At 42.4% G+C, this 17,390-nt stretch overlaps 1 protein-coding gene across 5 annotated transcripts in view; it reads left to right on the top strand.

The window, feature by feature from the left end:
* The window catches only part of LOC125454329 (serine/threonine-protein phosphatase 2A 55 kDa regulatory subunit B gamma isoform), a 313,765-nt gene that overhangs the window by 105,171 nt on the left and 191,204 nt on the right, over positions 1 to 17,390 (top strand). The window lies entirely within an intron of this gene.

Here is a 17,390-nt window from a genome sequence, read left to right as displayed (position 1 = left end):
CTCTCTTCCCCAACCCCCACCCCCAAGTGTCAAGGTTTTACACTTGTGTATAAGGGAAAAAAAAACATCCTTTTTTTTAAACAAACAGTAATGGAGAAAGGGGGACGAACAGAAACAGGAGGATGCTGGTATAGATAAAACATTCGAAATGTGTCTCATCCTTTTATTCTGCCAGGAAAACAGTCTGTCAGCAGGGCCAGTTTCAGCAAACTGCAAATCTGAAATGTGTTAGAATTTTTCTTTCTTTCTTCATCATACAGATGTTTGTATGCTGGTTCTTCTGGCCCAAGTGAAAGATCTTCACCCACATTGCGATTCTGTTTTTGGTGGGTTCTGCCTGGCTGGAGCAGAACATGGCAAAACTGTTCAAGGGTCATGGGTAGCACTCACTGCGTTGACGTGATGTTTTGTGTGGTGTGTTCCGGAGAATGGCATGAATTGTTGAAACGTAAAAGTTGCTGCTTTGCAGAGTGTCCTCAAGGCTGGTTCTTGCATAGTCAAAAAAAAGTGTTTTGCTGATTCGGTGGAAGTTCTTGGCAAATGTACTGTATGCTACTGTATTGTGCTGAAATGACCCCAAATGCAGAAGTGCAGTGTCAGTGCCATCTATGGAGTTGCAATTGTTTGTCGAATCGTGGGCATGGTTTGACACGTGCAGAGTTTGGATTTCGGTTGTGCCATTTGGGACAGGTGAAATATTCAGGTACTTACTTTCAGGAAAGTGAAGAGAGATCATAGCTTGAAACTTCCTGCCACCACTGTTGCCCCCACACACCTCCCCTTTCCATCTGCTTCATACAGTTGCCAACTTGTTCCCTGTAGCTAATCTGAAAGAAGTAAGAATTAAAAATTTAAACAGGAAGTCACCTGCTTGACCCCACTTAGGTACAATGCATTACATGGTGTGCAGGAAAGCTTAAAATGCTGTGGAAAGGTGATTGAATGAAGTGAGTAACTGGACCATCTGCCTGCCCAGCAGAAAGACATTTTAAGTGTAGATTTGGGAGCGAGGATTACAGTCCAAACCTTAGTCCTGCAACCTTCCTTAATATGACCTCATGCTTCTGGGTGTTAACTGTTTTCTAGTCTGATTTTTCTGCCAAAAAATGAGGTTCTTATGGAAATTTCTCATTTTAGAGGAGCACTTTGTTTGCTCAGAAATTGAAGCCCTTGCCTATGTGCTCTGCTATCTGCCACTGCATTGCAGTGACAGGAAGGGGGAAAGACTTAATTACTGCCTTATATAGTCAGCCACATCGTGGCCAGTCATCCCAGCAACTGTGGCTCCAGGTTATAAAGTTATTGGGAGAGATAGACTCCAATGACAGAGTTGCAACACAAATGTCTGATCTGGGATTATTTTATTGGGGGAATTTAGTTTGCAATGTGAAAATATGTCTTTTAATAGTGCCTTTATCAAAGTAAAAGACCTCTGGATCTTCACAGATACATGGTTAAGAAAGAAAAGCTTGCAAAGAGTTATTTGAAGGGGTAGGAGACAGTAAGCAGTAAGTGTGTGTGTGTGTGTGTGTGTGTGTGTGTGTGTGTGAGTGAGGGAGAGAGAGTATCTGTAAGGGAGAGTGCATGTAGAATGTACAGCAGGCAACAGTTGGAGGAATAGAGAATTTGAGGGGTGGGCAAGGCACAAATGGGATTTGCAGTGAAATTAGCTGAGCTTGGGCAGTTTTGACATCGAATTAGTCTAAGAGTGCCATATCTATGGCAACCTTCCCTGCAGCATAAATATGAAGCAAATAATTTTTTTGTGAAGAAATAACAGATTTATTTTAGGATGTAAGATTTTTAATTCGAACTGAAATGCTTCCAATTTCGACTTTTTGAATTCATGGGAAAGATAAAATTGCTTTGGTAAGTAATTTCAACATGTGTCCTTTGGCAATGCTATGCTTAATTAAGTGTTCACAAACTATTGTCTTACACTGTATCATCATAGTAATAGAGATAGAACATGGATATAAATCTAAGCATTGCTGTGACTTCAGATTTGTCAACAGCAGTGTGTTTTAGGTTCTGTACAAGCCTGTCACTACAGATCCCATCAATTTTACAGCAGTGACTAGAATACCTAAGCAAAGATTGTGAATAGATGTTTATAATCTTTCCCATCACCAGCAGATATGAAATATTTGTTCTTGGAATGTTTGAGCTGTATGTGTTTGCTACTTTGTACTTTGGAAAACTTTTCTGCTATTTTTCTTTTAATGAATAGTAAAGCATTCATAAAGTAGCTAAGTTAATATCTGGTATTCAGGATCTGAAGTAACTACCTGTGCTGAAAGTGAGAGTAATTACTGCTTGTCTGTTGTTAAAGTAAATGGTGCCCTGTAGCACATCAAATCATGGCCATCCAAATAAATAAAGCATTGTACTGAGATTCTGCATTCTGCTGCCTGCTTCTTGGCTGGCTTTTCATTCTAAAGTATGAGCAAATGCATGGTCCTTGAGACAAGGGATAGTGGTCATTTTTGGCTTATAGCCCTCTGCAAATTACAGTATGGGTCATGAACAGCATTCCCTGCATTAATGTGATGTTCCAGTTCAATACTGGAGTTATTGGTTTCAGGATTCATATAAAAGTAATCTCAATTTCCAGTCTTAGATGCTGTAAATGGAGTGTATTCATCTGATAAAAATGGATGTCTTGGGATTAGACTCCATAATGAATTCCTGCAGTGCACAAACCATTGTAGACCCTGCCCTATTGTTGACTAGTTTTGCGAAATTATTAATTTGCCACCAGGCATTGAATTTAACTCTGTCTTTTAAATAGGCCCAGTGATATATTCCTTTCTATAGAACTGACTGCCTGATGTCACAACAGTTGGGTGTAAAGTTGAATAATCTCTCCGACAATTTTAGCCAATTCATGCACATAGATTTGTGTAAAATAATTCCATTATTTCTATGTTAATTTCCCCACCCCCCCCCAAGTAGATGTGTCCTACACTATATCACATGCAAATCACACTGTAGTTTTCTCAGCTTTTATTTGAGCAGTCACTTAGTCTCTTTTTTTGACCACAGACTAGTACAAGAGCCTGGGAATATTCTCAGTCATGGGTAGTTCTGATGTTGAACTTGACTTTAGTGTTTCAATGTGTATTTTTTAGTGGATTGAAATAAACTTAAAAGGATAATTGTCACAACTTAGTGTTAAATTTTTTTGTGTGATTAACAGGTTTAATTTAGAAATAGTTTGCTGCTGTAAACAGGCATGTGTTCATTCAAAGATAATGGGAACTGCAGATGCTGGAGATTCCAAGATAATAAAATGTGAGGCTGGATGAACACAGCAGGCCAAGCAGCATCTCAGGAGCACAAAAGCTGACGTTTCGGGCCTAGACCCTTCATCAGAGAGGGGGATGGGGGGAGGGAACTGGAATAAATAGGGAGAGAGGGGGAGGCGGACCGAAGATGGAGAGTAAAGAAGATAGATGGAGAGGGTGTAGGTGGGGAGGTAGGGAGGGGATAGGTCAGTCCAGGGAAGACGGACAGGTCAAGGAGGTGGGATGAGGTTAGTAGGTAGCTGGGGGTGCGGCTTGGGGTGGGAGGAAGGGATGGGTGAGAGGAAGAACCGGTTAGGGAGGCAGAGACAGGTTGGACTGGTTTTGGGATGCAGTGGGTGGGGGGAAAGAGCTGGGCTGGTTGTGTGGTGCAGTGGGGGGAGGGGATGCACTGGGCTGGTTTAGGGATGCAGTAGGGGAAGGGGAGATTTTGAAACTGGTGAAGTCCACATTGATACCATATGGCTGCAGGGTTCCCAGGCGGAATATGAGTTGCTGTTCCTGCAACCTTCGGGTGGCATCATTGTGGCAGTGCAGGAGGCCCATGATGGACATGTCATCAAGAGAATGGGAGGGGGAGTGGAAATGGTTTGCGACTGGGAGGTGCAGTTGTTTGTTGCGAACTGAGCGGAGGTGTTCTGCAAAGCGGTCCCCAAGCCTCCGCTTGGTTTCCCCAATGTAGAGGAAGCCGCACCGGGTACAGTGGATGCAGTATACCACATTGGCAGATGTGCAGGTGAATCTCTGCTTAATGTGGAATGTCATCTTGGGGCCTGGGATGGGGGTGAGGGAGGAGGTGTGGGGACAAGTGTAGCATTTCCTGCGGTTGCAGGGGAAGGTGCCGGGTGTGGTGGGGTTGGAGGGCAGTGTGGAGCGAACAAGGGAGTCACGGAGAGAGTGGTCTCTCCGGAAAGCAGACAGGGGAGGGGATGGAAAAATGTCTTGGGTGGTGGGGTCGGATTGTAAATGGCGGAAGTGTCGGAGGATAATGCGTTGTATCCGGAGGTTGGTAGGGTGGTGTGTGAGAACGAGGGGGATCCTCTTGGGGCGGTTGTGGCGGGGGCGGGGTGTGAGGGATGTGTCGCGGGAAATGCGGGAGACGCGGTCAAGGGCGTTCTCAATCACCGTGGGGGGGAAAGTTGCGGTCCTTAAAGAACTTGGACATCTGGGATGTGCGGGAGTGGAATGTCTTATCGTGGGAGCGGAGGCGGAGGAATTGGTAATAGGGGATGGAATTTTTGCAGGAGGGTGGGTGGGAGGAGGTGTATTCTAGGTAGCTGTGGGAGTCGGTGGGCTTGAAATGGACATCAGTTACAAGCTGGTTGCCTGAGATGGAGACTGAGAGGTCCAGGAAGGTGAGGGATGTGCTGGAGATGGCCCAGGTGAACTGAAGGTTGGGGTGGAAGGTGTTGGTGAAGTGGATGAACTGTTCGAGCTCCTCTGGGGAGCAAGAGGCGGCGCCGATACAGTCATCAATGTACCGGAGGAAGAGGTGGGGTTTGGGGCCTGTGTAGGTGCGGAAGATGGACTGTTCCACGTAACCTACAAAGAGGCAGGCATAGCTGGGGCCCATGCGGGTGCCCATGGCCACCCCCTTAGTCTGTAGGAAGTGGGAGGAGTCAAAAGAGAAGTTGTTGAGTGTGAGGACGAGTTCCGCTAGGCGGATGAGAGTGTCGGTGGAGGGGGCCTGGTCGGGCCTGCGGGACAGGAAGAAGCGGAGGGCCTTGAGGCCATCTCCATGCGGAATGCAGGTGTACAGGGACTGGACGTCCATGGTGAATATGAGGTGTTGGGGGCCAGGGAATTGGAAGTCCTGGAGGAGGTGGAGGGCGTGGGTGGTGTCACGGACATAGGTGGGGAGTTCCTGGACCAAAGGGGAGAAAATGGAGTCCAGATAGGTGGAGATGAGTTCGGTGGGGCAGGAGCAGGCTGAGACGATGGGTCGACCAGGGCAGGCAGGTTTGTGGATTTTGGGAAGGAGGTGTTCATTCAAATTCCCCGGTGTGATGTGCTGCTTTTCTCAATGGTCATGTACATTGTGGCATTGAGTCATAATGCATGATCGGTGCTGTTAGCCAATCTCAATCATTGACGCAGTTTAGGTACTTCAGTTGTCTGTTGGGAAGGGAAGGAAAATCTCAACCAGTATTTCATGTTGCTCTTGATGGCAAGGAACTTTGAGAATAGAATTTTTTTTTTAGGTTTGGTGTCTTCCAATCTTTGAATCTACCTTTGGGATGGAGAAAAAATGTTTTTACTTCCAGAGTGCAGTCCAGTTCTGGTGTTGGCTGAGATAACAAGGTGTAGGACTGGATGAACACAGCAGGCCAAGCAGCATCTTAGGAGCAGGAAAGCTAATGTTTTGGGCCTAGACTTCTGATGAAGGGTGTCGGCCTGAAATGTCAGCTTTTGTGCACCCCTGATGCTGCTTGGCCTGTTGTGTTCATCCAGCTCTACACCTTGTTATCTCGGATTCTGCAGCATCTGCAGTTCCTATTATCTCTGAAGCGTTTTCTTAATATACCCGCCTGAAGCAGTTCTTGTGTAAGGGGAAAAATATAAAATTCTGAGTTAAGCAACCCACGCTTTTTACTCCATTTTTAATTTTAATGTTCAGCATTTGAGCAACTCTAGCAAGGGATACTGGGCAGCCATTGAGAATGTAATGTGGTTGCTGGATTTTGTTTCTTTTTTAGTTTTCTGTTCTCTCCACTTCCTCTGATCATAGACACACCACCACCAATCACCTACAACTACAAACAGATGCATGGAGTGCCAATTAAGAATATAGCAGCAGGAAAGGCATTTAACTCTTTATATTTTCTTTGCCAGTCAATGAGATTGTGGTTAATCTGTGACCCAACTCGCTTTACCCTTTTATCATTTAATACTGTTGTGATCCCTGCTTGTAATAACACTGGGTGAGTCACATCTGGGGTGACCATGGCTTCATAGCCCACAACTTGTACTTTTGCCATTTGTTTGTCGTGGAAGTCTGTCATTCAACATACTCACAAGCTGCCATTGTACTTTTCACAGAATAATACGTCTATTGCACAAAACAAAAAAAGGAACTATTTTGCACTGTACAAGATCTTCGCGAAGATCTTAATGGAAATGTCAGATATAAAAAATCAACTTGTTTACTCTCAAAAGCAACCTCCTTGCAGTCAGAAACCTCACTGAAGGGCCTTGTTCTGTTCAAATGGAGTTTAAGTGAGGGCAAGTTAGAGATCATTCACTTTGTTACAATAATCAAAAGGCAGACTATTATATAGGTAGAGAGAGAATCCAATAAAGTACAGTGCAGAGGATGTTCTTATGCACTAAACACAAACAAAAAACGTTAGTATGCAGGTGTAGTAGGTTATTTAAGAAGGCAAATTGAACTTTGGCATTTATTGCTGGACAGTCAGTGTTTAAACACAGGGAGGTCTTGTACACGGGGTGGGGGTGGGGTTAGCTCGAACTGGGGGGGTGGGTTTGGGGGTGGGTTTGGCTCGAACTAGGGGACACATCACAGAAAGGGAAAACCTGAGATGAAAAGGAATCTATTCTTAGAGGATGGTGAATGTCTGGAATTCCCTACATACATAAAGGAGACTTGACTTGCCCTTGGAAAGTAGATAAGGAGAAGGTAGACAGACTTCTGAGCTAGCAAGAAAGAGGAGTTCAGACCTGGGACAGATCAAACAAGATCTTCTGAGAGGTGGGACAGGTTTGAAGGGTTGAATGGCCGCCTCCTGAGATTAACCCACGTGCATAGTTTGTTGGCCGTTTTTGCATTCATCTATTTTCTTTTATTAGTGTCGCTTCCCGAGATCTGTAAACTGCTAACACAGTTCACTTATTTCTTAACTCGGATTCTTTAAAGCCTTCATCTGGAACGTTTTGATTCTGGAGCATTTCCCTTACATTTTTCAGGCCAAACTGTTTAGAGACTGCAAAATAACAGTACCGCTGATAGTGACCAGTTCTTTCAAATTGACAACCTGCATACTGCACCACTGATCTATATGTTTCTGAATTTTGTTTTGCCGGACTCCTGTCACTGTACAGCAGCACGATTTATTTTTCTATCCTGTTTTCCTGAATCTCTGAATTGTTCGCCTTGGGTGTAACCACCTTAAAAATGTATGTAAGCAAGCTACACATGGCATCATCACTCTAAGAACAAATCAAAAGTAAAATTATTGTTATGCTACATGGGGTAGTTCACTCGAAATCAAGGTTGCCTATTCCCACAGTCGTCACAAAACTTAAATGATTTTTAAAAAATACGCAAAATTCCCTAATTTTTCTGATTTGCAGACTCAGGTTGATAGAAAGTGTGGACCAGCTGTCTGTATTTGACTGGAATTAGTATTTATTCCAAGTAATAGACTTTAGCTACAGGTGAACTGTTACAAATTTTGGTAGGTAAGATTAGAAATTAATCTAATTGCCTTAAAAGCATTGATTTGCAAGAGACAAGGAGTGGCTGATTAACTCAAAATGTCTCTGACATGGCAAAAAGAAGTCACAGTTTACAACATGTGCTGAAGTAGTGATGAATTGATTTTCCTCAGGATTAAAGTTGGTTTTGAGTGCAGTGAACAGAGACCGCTCCTGAACTGATGGGTATCTGATCGCTTCTCTCTGTATTATGTTCCTAGTCCCAAAGTCTTCAGTTACCCAAGAGTCGATCACAAGGTTGTTGGCCTGCAAAAGGCTTCTGTCATCGATTACAGGTCACCAGTCTATAGACCTGTTGATCTCTTGTTGCCAACCAGAGCTCCATCTGAATACAGGATCCCTTGGCTCCAAATAATCTCCAACATAACCTTCAATTCCTGCTTGTTCAAGCAGTTTGTTTGCACAGTGTTTGCCATGAGGGTTGCTTTTTGAAAACCTGCAGGAATATTTGACTTCAAAATGGTTCTTTTGTCATTTCAGTTCAGAATTTTAAAAGCCAGAAAAATAAACAGACACTATCTTTACATTAGAAATATAGTTTTTGCACCTTGTTTTGTATAGAAATATAAATCAAACTTAGAGTTATACATAATGCAAAAGCAGACAATGCTGCATTAACTCAGTTGGTCTGGCAGCAGCTGTGGAGAGAGAAGCAGGGTTAATCTTTCGAGTTCTGAAGACAATCATTGGACTTGAAACATTTAACTCTGTTTCTTTTTCTACTGACGCTGCCAGACCCACAGAGTTTCGCCATCACATTTCTGCTTTTATCTCAGTTCTCCAGGCATCCGCAATATTTTGCATTTATTGTAAATAACATGAATACACAGTTTTTCCTCTTTAGACACCAAATTTGCAAATAATAAGTAACCTTTATTACAGCACCAAATTTTCATTTAAAACAATCTTCAATCTAAGTTTATCAATTTATTTAGCTTTAATTTCAGTTTATAGAAGAATTATGAATTTCCATCACCTTTTTGAAGAATAATTTCCTAATTTCAGTCCAGTAAAATATGCTTCTAGTATTTATTTTTATACCTCCTAGTCTTAACTTTTCACCCACCATAACGTTTTTCTCTATTTACACCAACTATTCCCCTTAATATCTTAAAAGACTCAATAAATTGTCCCTCAACTTCGTAGATTCTGGGTAAATACCACACTAACTTATATAATCTCTCCACATTGTTTAACCTCTAGAGTGCAGCTATCTTGCCTGGCCTCAGGAACTAACTGCAGTACTAAGCAGGGTGTGTCTCCCCAAAGCATGACCTCTGCTCCTTTTATTTTAATCCTGTTGACTTGTACACCAACATTCCATGTGTCTTTTTTATTTGTTTTGTTATTTAACCTGTATGTGACATTTTTAATAACGTATGTGCCTGGATCACAAATAACTTTGGACCTCCATTGTTCCTAGCCTTCCATGTTTTAAACATTTACTTGTTAATCCTCCTTTACATTCAAAGTAGATAACCTTGCCTTTGACTGTGTTGAAATCCAATTGCCACACTTCGACTGTGCTGATTTAAGCAATATGTTTCCACCTACAATGGTTACAATGTTGCGTACTTTGCAGAAAATTTGAATATGGAGCTTTCTGTCCCATCAACTGGATTATGAATAGTTGAGGCCCCAACTTGATCACCATGAGTCACATTCTGTACATCAGGCTGTCTATTCACTGTTCTTTCTCACTTACCTTCTGTGCACCTATTTTCCTGATTAAGTTTTAAAAAAACCTATTTCCTGTAAGCTTCAACTTTGCCTAATCTTTTCTGAAATAATTAATATTTATGAGCTTCCAAAGTCTAACCATTATCATTGCTTGGGTCCTTTTAAACATGGCATAGAAATATTTGCCTGCCTTTGCATGAGATCTAGTGCATTATCTGTGTGAAATTTATGCCAACTTTTTACTTGTCCGTAGACTTATAGCACTGGTTCTTAACCCTGTGGGTTTAATCCTTTCTGTAAAAATGCATTACAATTCACTGAGCACTTGAAGCGTTATGGGTTCCCTGGCTTCAATTATTTATTGATCAATGGATCTGGAATGTACACATTTTATTAGTTCGAGTTGTATTATTTCTTGACTCATCTTGAGTTAACAGGTTGATTTATTATCCGGCCCTGTGATCACTGCAGTTTTTTTTCAGAATGGTAGCAGAATTGACCATTCCAGGTAGCTCTTCACTAAGAATGCAGCTATGGAAAAGATACAAGTTATAAATCTGGAATAAGGATTTGATGATAAGACCATAAGAAGTAGAAACAGGAGTAGGCCATTTGGCTCCTTGAGCCTGCTCTGCCATTCAACTGGATCATGGCTGATGTGCTTTTTGATTCTTTATTTACTTTCCTGCCCTGTTTTCCTCCTTGTTTCTCCTGATCACAAATATGTCAACCTTAAACATATACATGGACTCTTTCCCCCCCACAGTGCTCTGTGGCAAGGAATACTCAAGAGACTCAAGCCTCAGAAGAAATTCCTCCTCATCTTATTTGGCACCCCTTAATTCTGAGGCTGTGCCCTCTCATCCCAGATTCTCCCATGAGAAGAAAGCTTCCCTTGACATTTACCCTGGCAACCTCTTAAGTATCCTACATGTATCAATGAGATCTCCACTTGTTCTTCTAAATTCCAGTTAATAGAGCCTCAATTTGTTTCAACTTTTTTCATAAACTAATACCTGCATACCAGGGATCATCCAAGGGAATCCTGTCTGAACTATCCTTGCTGAAATACTATTTTTTTAAAAAATAGACCAATACTGCTCTCAGAGCTGCAGATGTGGCCTCACCAGCACTTTGTGCAGTTGCAGTAAGGCTTTGCTACACTTGCACTCCAATCCCTTTGAAATAAGGGCCAAATTCCCTTAGGCTTCCTGATTACCTGCTGCACCTGTGTGCTAGCTTTGTGTTTTGTGCGCAAGTACTCCCAAGTCACTCCCTGTTTATTCATGCTTCATCATCCCAGCACTTGCTCCCGATTTGGCCCTGTAAAGGAAGGCTATAATGCTGAAGCGTTTCAGGACATAACTTTGAATCCTACTATGGCAGATGGGGAACCTTGAACTGCAAGACAACCTAGACCTAAAAGATAGCCGAAGGGGAGCCATGTAACTCCTGCCAATTATGGAAAAAAGCCATTTAGAGAAGGAAATGTGCCATTGTTAACCTTGTTTTGCCTACATGTGACACCAGATCACAGTATTCTGGTTGACTATTAATGCTCTTTGAAATAGCCCAGCAGTTCACTCAGTTCTAGGACACTTGAAAATAAATGCTGGGCTGTCCTTTTATGCCCATGCCCCATAAATGAATGAAGAAGGCTGTAGGAGATGAAAATTCTGTGTTTTGTACTTCCTCCATTTCTGACTGCTCCTAGCTGAAACAACATTTAATTGTATTCCCTTCAATTCTGTGTACTGTATTTGCTAATGATGATGATTCCACTTCATTGGGAGACTAAACACATGCTGGGTAAATGCTTCTGTTCCATTTGAAAATATGCCTGTGTCTATCCTTTGCTTCTTACACTGTTCTAATGAAGTTCAACAGTAAATCGAGGGACTGGGTATCATCTTCCAATTAGCCACTTGGGGTGGAATTTTTTTGGGCGAGCAGCGTTCTCATATCTGGTGAAGAGCCAGCGAAATACCTGTATCGTCTGTCCCAAGGAAGATCCACTGGACCATACATGCATTGGGTAATGGCAAGGGCTCCTTGAGGCCTTTCTCTGGTAATAAGACCCTGTTTCAACATTCACAGTGATCAGGAAATATCTTAAGTCTGTTGAGCATGGTTTGTGCTTTGCCCTTGAACACCACTGTCAAACAGAGGAAGATTAGGCTGATGTTTCACAGTCAGTTTAAGACATTTACATAGACGGTACTTCATTGACAAGTTTCATCAACAAACTGTAATGCATTGACATTAGCTTACACAGCACCTCTTTATACAGCTGTCTATACAACCAAGATAATAAAATGTGAGGCTGGATGAACACAGCAGGCCAAGCAGCATCTCAGGAGCACAAAAGCTGACGTTTCGGGCCTAGACCCTTCATCAGAGAGGGGGATGGGGGGAGGGAACTGGAATAAATAGGGAGAGAGGGGGAGGCGGACCGAAGATGGAGAGTAAAGAAGATAGGTGGAGAAGGTGTGGGTGGGGTTTCCGGAGGGAGGAGGGTAACTTCTTCAGGTTAGGCATCCCTGGAAGAGGCTTCGCAGTGAGGTTAAAATAGTATCAGAGATAATGGGAACTGCAGATGCTGGAGATTCCAAGATAATAAAATGTGAGGCTGGATGAACACAGCAGGCCAAGCAGCATCTCAGGAGCACAAAAGCTGACGTTTCGGGCCTAGACCCTTCATCAGAGAGGGGGATGGGGGGAGGGAACTGGAATAAATAGGGAGAGAGGGGGAGGCGGACCGGAGTACGTGAGTCTCATCATGCAGGCAGAACATTTATCACTGATACATTACCAGCTTTTAGATATTAGGTGCCAGATTATGTATGTGGGAGATATTCCCTATATAGTTCGCAAAACCCTTCGTTAAGAGAAAGTTAAATACATGTTGTTCAATTGACTTCATCAATTATTTTAGATTTGAAAGGAAGCCTTATCATAACTCATTCACACTTGGAGCATTTGAGTGGTGGAGTGATAGTCAACTGGAAGAAAGGGGCATACACCATCATCTTTACTAATCTTCCCCCTATTCTTGATGTAGTTAATTAAAGCTGGCTGCTGTTCACTCTACCTCCTTGCTGTCATGCTTCAAACATAAAGTCACTTGCTTTGCTGCATATGCATTTCCCAGAATTATGACTTGAAGACACCACAATGGTTAGGCAGAGATAACAAGGTGTAGAGCCGGATGAACACAGCAGGCCAAGCAGCATCAGAGGAGCAGGAAAGCTGACCTTTCAGGTCTGGACCCTTCTTCAGAAAATGGTTAAGCAGTTTGGCCAGGGCTACAGCAGCGTAAGTTTTTTTTTTATTGCTTTTGTGGAGATTATTTCAAAAAGGATCTTGCGCAGGATTTGCTAATTCTGTGTATGTCCGTGTCTATTACAGAAAATGGTGGGATTACCATTGATAATGCATTGTTGCTGGTGCTGCATTTAATTATCTTGTGTAAAATGAAATAATGTAAGTATTTGCTCAGCTGACAGTGGGCATTATATTTGTGATTGTTGCCTGGGCAGGTCAGCCCAAGCTGTGTAAAGCTTCCAACAGACCCTGATTTTACTTCTGTTGAAACACCTTATGAAGCTGAAGATTGATAAATGAAAAGATGACACAAGGTGTATTTCAGAAGGCCAATAATAGTGATGGCCAACAACACCAAACAGAATTTTTAACTCTCTCTCATGGTGTTGGACAGTTTGCTCTCCTTCACCCCCTCTTGCCCCTTCATGGTGTTGAAGTAATGTTCTTTATCTGTCTGCAGCTCCCCCTCAACTCCCACTGTTCTTTATGATGACCCATTGAAACTGGCATAGCTCATGAGAAACCTACGGATATACTTAGGCCATTTGGATGTTCAGTCTGGCTCTGCCATTCAATAAGATCATGGCTGGTCTGATTCACTTTAAGTTTGCTTCATGGTCTTCTCATCATACCCCACCAACCAAACACCCATAATAGATCATTATCATAGAATGCCAGTTTCAAGAGATCATCAAAATGAAACCAATGGTGGGAGTTGTGGGGAAGCTGTAGACAGCTAAAGAACATTATTTCAACACCAGAGAAACAGCCATAATGATTGGCTTAATTGTTGGTCAGAATTTCTGTCTCTGCTGCCTGAATGCTTTTGCCCATTATCATGTCCTGTTATAGCATTAAGTGGTTGGGAATTTTGACGTATCCTTGGAAGAGGCGATATGGTATCTCCCTGGCTCTTCTCCAGATCTGAGAATGCTGCTTGCCCAAACTTTATCCAGTATATGATGCCCCCTTATCTAGAATGGTGAGCTTCAGGGCTGTCGACTGACAGTTGAAGTGCACTGTGTAAGACAGGAGTAACCAGTCCAAGTCTCCCAACGTGCGCTGTTTTGTGAAAAACGTACTTGCCTGTTAAAGATTAACTATTGATCATATAAATAGTTTTAAGCATAAACTTATAACATGGAGTGTTGATTTCTTCTAAACTTCAGACCAGTCTGCCTTTAAACCTGTATCCTAACATTGAGAATAAAGATAATAAAATGTGAGGCTGGATGAACACAGCAGGCCCAGCAGCATCTCAGGAGCACAAAAGCTGACGTTTCGGGCCTAGACCCTTCATCACCCTCTGATGAAGGGTCTAGGCCCGAAACGTCAGCTTTTGTGCTCCTGAGATGCTGCTGGGCCTGCTGTGTTCATCCAACCTCACATTTTATTATCTTGGATTCTCCTGCATCTGCAGTTCCCATTATCACCTAACATTGAGAACATGGCTTTACTGGACCATGGGTAATGGCAGTAATTGAAAGCTGCTTTGCCAGTTTGTCAAATTGCAGCAATAGGGACCTTTCTCCAGGCTGTCAGAGTGAACATCTTAATCCACAGGATAGACAACTTCTAGTTGGTCATTCTGACAGTACACCTGCCACGCATTTCACTTCTGGAACATGGTGATCTCATGATTTTCAGAGGATTTTGTAGTAGTAGTACGGATTGCGTCCCACTGTGGCTTATTTTGGCAGAATGTGGCCAAAAAAGAAGTCTGTTTCATACAAGTCACTGTAACTGTGAGGGTAAAATGAAAAAAGTATGAGTATTATAAACGTCAGAAGAGGAGAACATTTAGTGAATAAACTGGAATTCTGGTCAGTTTCAAACTGCTGCCGTACCTGGAAACTGGATGCAAGTAATTTTGTAATACCTTTTAACATAGTTCAACATCTTAAGTTGACTAACAGAATGATCATCAAACAAAATTTAACAGTCACAGAAGGGCATATTATGATCAGTGACTGAAATCATGGATAGAAATTTGAGGTTCACGAATTCCATGGCATCTTATTTCTGTACATTTTATTTTTGTGTAGGTTTGGACATTTTTGACACAACAGGTGAAGAGCGAAATTGCTTCGAGCGGTTGGTTATATTAACAGAAATAAGAATGTAACAGCTATATACCATGCACCGTATTACTCTGTATCTGTGAAGGGCTTAATATTCTTAATAATTATTTTTATTTCTCCATTTTGTTTACCTGCTTTTAATCCATTTTAATGGAGGTGAATACTTTGGTCAGGTTAATGCTAGGGACATGTTTAGCAGTGACCGCCTACTCTTGATGCAATTGTAACTGATCAGATTTTACCTTACTGATCCCAAACTATTACTTTGGTAATGGCTAGTGCTGGTGTGGCATTTTTTCCCGTCCGTTTGTTGATGCACACAAACACTTCTACCAATCTTGAAAACTCTACCGCTCCTGATTGCTTGACCCAGGACACGGGGGAGAAAAAGACGAATGCCTCCAAAATAATTTGAGGGGCCAAAGTAGAAAGGGTGATAGTGGGTGGACGTTTTAAGACAAATAAAAAGACCCTGTGAGCCAGCTTTGCTTTTCCCCCGACCCAACTGGCACCAAATAGGTGCTGGAAATAAGATAAATATAATCAAATTTGTTGTAGGCTTGGCATTTCACAAAGCGACAGCACAGTTGAGCTAATCATATGAAATTCCACCGAAGTGAAAGTATATTTGATGCTGGTACATTCTATCGGTTGTTTATTACTCAAGGCACCTACAAAGGAGTGGAAAATTGGCATCCCTTTATTCTGAGACTGTGCCCCTCTGGTCCTCGACTGTCCCAGGAGGGAGAAATTCCCCTGAGCACTTACACTGTCAAGCTCCTTAAGAATTCCTATTATATTTTAATGAGATCATCTCAATATTCTAAACTCTGGTGAGTTGAGTCCCAATCTCTTTGGCCTTTGCTCGTAAGACCAATCCCACCATACTGTCTTGTGTTGCCTCTGAATCTGTCAGAATGAGGCATTCAATTCCTGTGTTCCTTCCAGCAACCTGTGAGCGTACTGTCCTTGAAATTTCTTGTTGCTGCCCTACTGACTGAAGTGTAACTGATTTGCAGATTTAACTGAAAGGGAATTGTTGAGAGACATGGAGAAGATGTAGAGCTGAATGGGTAGTGATGGATTTGCAAAGTTCTTTTACAGTTTGTGTCCTTTGACAGGATTTGATTTTTGCTGGCTGGGCCAACTTTTATGGCCTGTTCCTAATTGCCCTCAAGAAGGGCTGCCTTGAGCTGATGTAGTGCAGGCACACACGCGATTCAATTAGGGAAAAGAGGTCCAGGCTTTTGACCCCACAGCAAGTGAAGGAGCACTGATGTTGCTCCAGGTGGAATGGTGTATGGCTTGAAGGGTAACTTGTAGGTAGTGGTGCTCCCATTCATTTGTCCGCCCTTCCAGATGGATTAGGGACTGCAGTTGAATGGTGAAAATTGAGTGGCTCGGGATTGGGGCGACAGGAAAAGAGTGATTTTAATCTCTAGGTCGGGAAAAAGAGTTGGAACTGGGTCGGAGATTGGGAGCTTGCAGGGAGAAATGAAGACTACGGAATGGGGATTGAAGGAGGCTGGGGGAAGAAGAAGGCTGGAGTTTGGGATACAAGGTGGAATGTATGCAGGACCCAGCATTTTGTGCATCACCGGCATCAGCAGCAGAAGCCGTCACCGTGTGTATGTGAGAGAAATGCTGGTCATGGAGCTGCTAGTAAATGACTGAGTGAAAATGGGGACTTCACTATCACTTCTAGTGATAAGCAAATAGGAAAGAAGGGGATGGAGACCAATGATCCTCACTGAAAGGACAAAGAGAGTTTGTCACGAAAGGCAGGGGCCATGAAGTGCGTCATAGTAAATGTCTGTTGAGACAAAAACTTGAACATAAGGAAGATAAGGAAAGAAACTGTAAATAAATGTAAGAGTAAAAAGACTCCAATGTTAGAACCCTTGATGACCTTTTATTAATTTTAGTTTGTTCTTTTATTAATTTTGGCTTGGGCCTTTGAGCTGAAAATTAGCTTTGGACTGTGGGTAACACCTGGTGTTAAATAAAGGAAGAGAGACCAAATAAGTTGTTTGTGAGGCTAGGCCTGGAAGTTAGTTGCAAGTTGCTTCTTGATATCAAGGTTTTACAGATGCTTTGACACCAATGCAGAGCAGAAGTTTTTAAACTGAGGTTGGCCATTAATGGCATGAATACCTGGGAACTGGTTCCAACAAGTCTGCCAGAGATCTTTAGCTCCAACAGGTGGTGCATGTTGAATGGTAACTGGAACCTCATGGGCAGACAAATCAGTGTGACAGGGCCAGAGTTTGAATTGTGTTTTGGGATTGTGTTTTCTGGGAGAAGGCATTTGAGGTGACCGCATCAAGATTTGAAAGCTCCTGGCCTTAAACTCCCTTGATCAGCTGTTTGAAGTTCAGAGATTATAGTGAAGTTATAAATATTACTGACTTCCTCTGAGAGAGCTGAAAAAGTAGCCATGATCAACACTTTCAGAAAATCAAACAAGAATCCATCAGTTATGCCTGTCGAACAAGGCATCTTGAAAACAATTTAAATAATCTGGCCAGTTTTTATGTTATTTTCT

Source organism: Stegostoma tigrinum, chromosome 1, assembly GCF_030684315.1.
Source record: "Stegostoma tigrinum isolate sSteTig4 chromosome 1, sSteTig4.hap1, whole genome shotgun sequence".
NCBI classification, from domain to species: domain Eukaryota; kingdom Metazoa; phylum Chordata; class Chondrichthyes; order Orectolobiformes; family Stegostomatidae; genus Stegostoma; species Stegostoma tigrinum.
Note: the sequence above shows the minus strand (reverse complement) of the source record. Positions and strands in the feature narration are given on the sequence as shown.